At 43.9% G+C, this 6,615-nt stretch overlaps 1 long non-coding RNA gene across 1 annotated transcript; it reads left to right on the forward strand.

The window, feature by feature from the left end:
• The first annotated feature begins 2,429 nt into the window (after positions 1-2,429).
• LOC308335145 lies at positions 2,430-5,531 on the forward strand. The gene is made up of 3 exons (XR_013965987.1): positions 2,430-2,569; positions 5,163-5,358; positions 5,444-5,531. It is a non-coding gene; the product is annotated as an uncharacterized lncRNA (long non-coding RNA).
• Positions 5,532-6,615: the final 1,084 nt, after the last annotated feature.

Raw genomic sequence — 6,615 nt, forward strand, 5'->3', positions numbered from 1 at the left:
CGCACACCCACCTGAGAGTGCATCTGTGAAGTCCCGCAGTGGTCCCAGGGCCTTCACGATAGACTCCATCACTTCCTTCTCGTTGTAGCCAGGGGCCAAATGCTTGGTCTTCTTGTCTGCCTTAAGGATCTGAGAAATGGCCCTTTCCTGTTCCATCACTCTCTCCACCATGGCGAGTTTGGATCCCCATCGAGTCGGTGAGTCGGTTTTCAGTTTGTTCTCCGGGAGACCCATCTCAAGCTGCAGCCTAGCCAACTCCCTCTTCTTCTTCCAGCTGTAGCTGAATGCACTGACGACTTTCTTGAGGATGGATACGGTTCGCTCAACACGCTGGTCTCTGGAACTTTGTTCTAAGAAATAGAAGATGAATATTTATTAATCTGGTAGTGGTATAACTGCGGCCTGCCCTAGCCTAGCTTGTAGATATAGACAGTCCATTTACTTTTACACCATTAATAATTATACTATATATGTATAATTAGGGCTTCATTGGTTATTAAGATCACAGTCACACTATACATTTTAATTAAACTATATATTTTAATTTTTCATGTTTTCTGTACATATGGATATTTTATTGAAATGCAGCACACACACACACACACACACACACACACACACACACAGCCTAGCTTGTAGATAGACAGTCCATTTACTTTTACACCATTAATAATTATACTATATATGTTTAATTAGGGCTTCATTGGTTAATAAGATCACACTATACATTTTAATTAAACTATATATTTTTAAATTTTCATGTTTTCTGTACAGATATTTTATTGAAATGCATCAGCAAACACACACACACACACACACACACACACACACACACACACACACACACACACAGTGATTCAGATAAGGTCGGGGGGGACTCTGGATTTTATATTACTTTAGTAAAATTAATATTAAATCCCGAGTCCCTCCCGACTTTATCTGAATGACGGTGGTAAAATTGTACACGTTTTTTTTCCACTCACCGATGGCGAGGTGAAGTCTGTGCCCAAAGCACTGCAGGCGACTCCACGTGTTATTTTCCAAAGCTTTAACCATGTTGGAACCACTGTCTGTAGTCATGCAGGTCATGTTCTCATCTTTCAGTCCCCAGCCATCAAGCAAGTCCCTCAGGCCAGTTGCGATTACTTCCCCTGTGTGGTCTTCTGGGAAGTAAATGGTCTGGAGACATTTACTGTGCAGCTTCCACTCGTGAACGAAATGAATGGTCAGACTCATATAGGGCTCTGAGGTACGGCTAGACCACAAATCACTGGTTGCAGCGAAAAACTGAACGCTTTGAATCTGTTGTTGTAATTTCTCTCTGCATTGGATGTACATTTGTGGGATGGCTTTTTGAGAAAAATATTTGCGACCAGGCACCTCATATCGCGGGTCGAGTGTTTTCAGCAGCCTCAAAAACCCCTCGTTTTCTACGGTCTTGAATGGGCGCATATCTTTGGCAATATAAAAGGCCACTGCCTTCGTGATATCTTTGTGGCGTTTGCCTTGCTTTTCATAAGGCATGCGTGTATCAAATGCCTGTTTTACGGTTACTTGCTTTGGTTCTGCTGCTGCTGCGTGTGCAGTTTTGCCAGACACACGCGGGGGACCTTGTTTCTGTAAAGTGCTGGCATGTTCTTTAGGGTGCTTGCTTTTCAGGTGGTTTCGTAATGTTGACGTGTTTCCATCTGTTGCCTTCAGCTTCTCTTGTCCGCAAAGTTTGCAAATAATGTTCTTTTGCTCTTTATCTGTTATCGAGAAACCAAAATAGTTCCACATCACCGACGTGGAGTTCTTTTTGGGAACTATGACACGTCGCCCTTCCTCGACATGGACACGTTCTGCATCTGACTCTGTTTCGGTAGTGTCCATTCTTTTGTCAGTGTGATCACAATGCCGTTTCCCCCTCTGCCTAGAAGAAAGGGGGCGGGGATTTTGGGAGTGCTGAGAACTCAACAGAGTTATAAGCAAACCACGCCGTCCATTGGAGTGCCGTAGCAACGTGTGGTTAGCTTGTAGATCTTTTATTTTTTGTGAACGAAACCGTCGTACTGCAGAAGTAAAAATTACGGCATAGAACTGGATATATAGAGTGTGCATTCACTGTCTGATGCAGCACATTTATCGTGATGGAAACGATAACTCTAAAAAGCCATATCGTGGAGAACTTGTATCGTCCCGACGATAATTATCGCCATATCGAACACCCCTAGTGGGTCCTCATGTGTACTGTTAGATGACCCTTTAGACTAAAGCCTGTGCCACTGTAATTTTCAACTGCTTCTGGTACAATGTTAATGTGTAGTTTCACACTTTTAATCACAATACTTTCTGCTACAGCTATCTGCAGTTTCATCTGCCAGTTTCAGCCTCTACCAGTTTAATCTGAGCCTGTTTTCTACATAGGTGAGTCTATATGGAAACATTATTCTGGTAGTGTTGGGCAAAATGGCTGTCTTCAATGGGGGCGGGGTTGCAAAGTACTGCAATTAATGTGTCGTTTCACACTTCACAGTACTGCCACCAGACCCAGCCAGTTCCATTCCAGAGGATCACCTGTTTTCTAGAGGTAAATTCATATGGTATACTTACACTGCTGTTTTCTTTTCCAGAACACCACACACCTGCACAATAGATAGAGATGGCTTCTGGAGTCAGTTACTCAAGTCATAGGAGAATAATCCGCAAAGCCACTGCAGAGATTTGCATTGAAATGCGGCAGGTTAGAGCCAGACTGGAAAGCAGTGACTGCAATGGACCACAGTTGGATCATCCAATCCAATTCCATTCTGATCTGAGGGTTCCCCAGGATGTCCTTGCTGGAAGTGTTCAACATGAGGAATTGCAGCAGATAAACCAAGCCACACCTGATCGGGTTCCCCAGGATGTCCTTGCTGGAAGTGTTCAACATGAGGAATTGCAGCAGATAAACCAAGCCACACCTGATCGGGTTCCCCAGGATGTCCTTGCTGGAAGTGTTCAACATGAGGAATTGCAGCAGATAAACCAAGCCACACCTGATCGGGTTCCCCAGGATGTCCTTGCTGGAAGTGTTCAACATGAGGAATTGCAGCAGATAAATCAAGCCACACCTGATCTAAGGGTTCCCCAGGATGTCCTTGCTGGAAGTGTTCAACCTGATTTGAGGGAGCACCAGAACCATGAAGCGCAAGCAGAATCTGACCCAGAAGAGGAAAGGGATGGCGAATGTGAATCTTCTGCCACTTCAGACAGTGACCCAGATGAAGATGATTTCCTGTCTGAGTTGGCAGATTGGGCAATTGAGACTAATGTTCCACATGCCACAGTGAAGAAGTTACTCAAGATTCTTTCAAAACGGATTCCAGGACTGCCTAAAGACCCCAGAACATTGCTTAGAACGAAAACGGTGACCGACATAAAAGCCAGTTCTGGTGGATCATACCACCACCATGGACTTAAAGCTGGCATCGTGACTCGGCTGACTGAATGTCCAGATTTGGCTTCGCTACACACCATATCCCTACAGATCAACGTTGATGGCCTAAGTTTATTCGAAAGCAACAATGACCAGTTGTGGCCTATTTTAGGACTAATTGAAAAATATGAAGATGGTATCCAGCAGAACAAGGTGCCCTTTGTTATTGGTATCTACTCTGGCGATGCAAAGCCAAAGTCACTCGATTTTTTAGAGGATTTTGTGGAGGAGGCCCGGCAATTGGAAGTTGATGGCATTGTCCATGGTGGTAAGCACTTTGCCGTCAGCATTGCTGCGTTTCTTTGCGACGCCCCTGCAAGAGCCATGATAAAAAATGTGAAGGGCCACTCTGGTTACTATGGCTGTGATAAATGCATACAAAAGGGTGAATACTATGAAAAGAGAGTGATTTTTCCTGACAGACACGCCCCACCCAGGTCAGATGATGACAGACTGGACGAACTCTCTGAGGACACTCATCACCGTGGGGAAACCTCCCTCTCATCGCTCTCCATTGGCATGGTGACACAGTTTCCTCTCGATTACATGCACCAAGTTTGCCTAGGGGTGACAAGGAAGATGCTGTATTTTTGGATGAGAGGACCCGGCCTGAGGACAAAGATTGGAACTGCAAGTGTTAAAGAGCTCTCCTGTGCACTTCTGAACCTACGTCCCTACATTCCATGTGAGTTCAACAGAAAGCCAAGGCGAATGGTGTCATTTGAAAACTGGAAGGCAACAGAGTTCCGCACATTCCTTTTGTACACTGGACCAGTCGTTTTGAAGGGGGTCATCCCAGACAACCATTTTTCCCACTTTATGCTCCTCTCAGCAGCCATGACCATCCTGCTCAGTGCGTCTCTGTGTGCCAATGACCAATGGGTGGCATTTGCCAAAGAAATGTTGGATGTCTTTGTGGAGGACTGTGCTAAATTGTACGGCAAAGAGAAGCTACATGCACACCCTGGTTCATCTCAGTGAAGAGGCAAAGAGGTATGGTGCGATGGATAACATATCTTGTTTCCCCTTTGAAAACTACCTTGGGCAGCTTAGAAGGTATGTGCGGAACGGACAATCCGTTCTTGCTCAAGTCTGTCGACGACTATCTGAGAAGGAGAGGATTGGTGTTCGACGTGCCACCAAAAAGCCCTGTGCCCTACAAAGGGAGCACTATACTGGACCCATCCCAGCTGGATTTCGAGTACGAAAACAATTTCAAGAATGGCACGCAAGACATTACACTGTGAAACGGTCACAAGGCGACAACTGTGTCCAGTTGCAAACCAATGAAGTTGTTCTCGTGGAGAATGTTGTCACTGATGCAAACAAAAATGCCTTCATCATCTACAAAAAGTTCAGGAACCAGGGAGATTACTTAAGTGATCCGTTGGCGTCATCAAAGATGTGAATATTTCATCTTACAAATGTGAGGGATGAGCTGCATTACACACAAGTGACCAACATTTTGAGAAAATACACACTTCTACCATATCGGGATGGATTTGTGGGATTTCCATTGTTGCACTTGTAAGTAATTTTTGATGACTTTTTTTTGTCACTTTTTTTTGGTCAATATAACAATTATTTTTAACAAACTGTTACTTTTTTTCTGTTGCGTTTAAAAACATTGCATTTTTTTTGTAGCCCTGTTGTGATTAAAACATTTTAATTTAGTTAACCAACTGTATTCCATTTTTCACTTCAGACCATGCCGTTTGCTGTGGTCATGTTTGTGGAGGAAAATAAGGTGGCCGTTGTACCACTGTCCTGGTGCACGGAGACAGGGCAGTGTTATTGGCCAACGTACACATCACAGACCCAAATAAACAGAGCAGTGACTGCACAGGAGAAAGCGGCTGACTCCTGGCCTCTGTTTTCTATTAAACTGTTAAAGACACGAGGTCAGTGTTTTTCTTTTGAATTTAATATATTCATTGAAGATTTGTAGTTCAACCCTACTTAATTATGCCTCGTCTAAACTTGTAGCCACGGAGGTAGAAGCACGACAGTGCCTTCAGCGGGCAGAAGCAGGCTCGGAGATGGAGTCGGACATGGACGGCAGAAGGAAACGAAAGTAGGTTAACCCATTCAGGGTGGGAACCCCTTTTGCTGTTTTAAGCATTATGTTATACTTTGTGGTGGACATTTGGAATATATTCTAAATGGGTTAATTAAGCTGGGTCAACAATGGCATGGCATTCGTAAAATTAGCATATTTTCTAGACCAAACACACGCTATGGCTCTGACGGTTACACACCGGCATTCCGACGCATCGCCATTCCGATCATTGACTTCTATTGATCGGAATGGCGGGGTTTCTCCCCTTTGGTTAAGACCCCGCCACTCCGACGATTAAACACATCGCTATTCCGAACCCTATTGATCGGAATGGCGGGGTTTCTCCACTTTGGGAAAGACCCCGCCACTCCGACCCCCCCCGCCTCCGATACGTACATCAATCCAGCCCCCCCACCACCCCACTCCGTGCATGTGCGTGGGGAGGCGGCCTTTTTTCCGTATGGTCGAGATGTCTGTCTGACGGACAGACTCTATCTCTATTATTATTATTATTATTATTATTATTATTATTATTATATTATTATTAGTATTATTATTAGTATTATTATTATTATACTGATGACAGAGTATGATTGCCGGACAGCGAGTCTTCTTCAATGATCGATAAGATATTATATAGCCTGCATGCTGCGTAACCTCAAAGCAGTCACGTAGGCCTACGTGTTGCCCTGCAGTGGGAATATTAAAACGCAATAATATGCTTGTCACATATATTTTATTATAAACATTGTCATCATCATCATCATCATTGTTGTCATCATATTATTATTATTTGTATTATTAGTTGTTGTTGTTGTTATATAGGCCTAGGCTATGATTCTTGTTATTGTTGTTATTTTCAATCTTCCTTGTGAATAGGCTACTAATCCAATATTTTCATGTTATCTTACTTGTGAGTAGTAGGCCTATCTAATGCGCAGCCTTAAGCCTATCTTCCACACCCGAAAGGAGTGCGAACCCGGAGTGCGAACCCGGTCTCTCTTTTAGGACTGATTCTAATGGAAAAAAGGAGGACACGATTTGAACTCTCTCTCACTCTAACAGATCACAGACACGCACTGCCCAGCTCGCTTTAAAG

This window comes from Protomyctophum bolini (assembly GCF_963924005.1).
Source record: "Protomyctophum bolini genome assembly, chromosome: 20".
NCBI classification, from domain to species: domain Eukaryota; kingdom Metazoa; phylum Chordata; class Actinopteri; order Myctophiformes; family Myctophidae; genus Protomyctophum; species Protomyctophum bolini.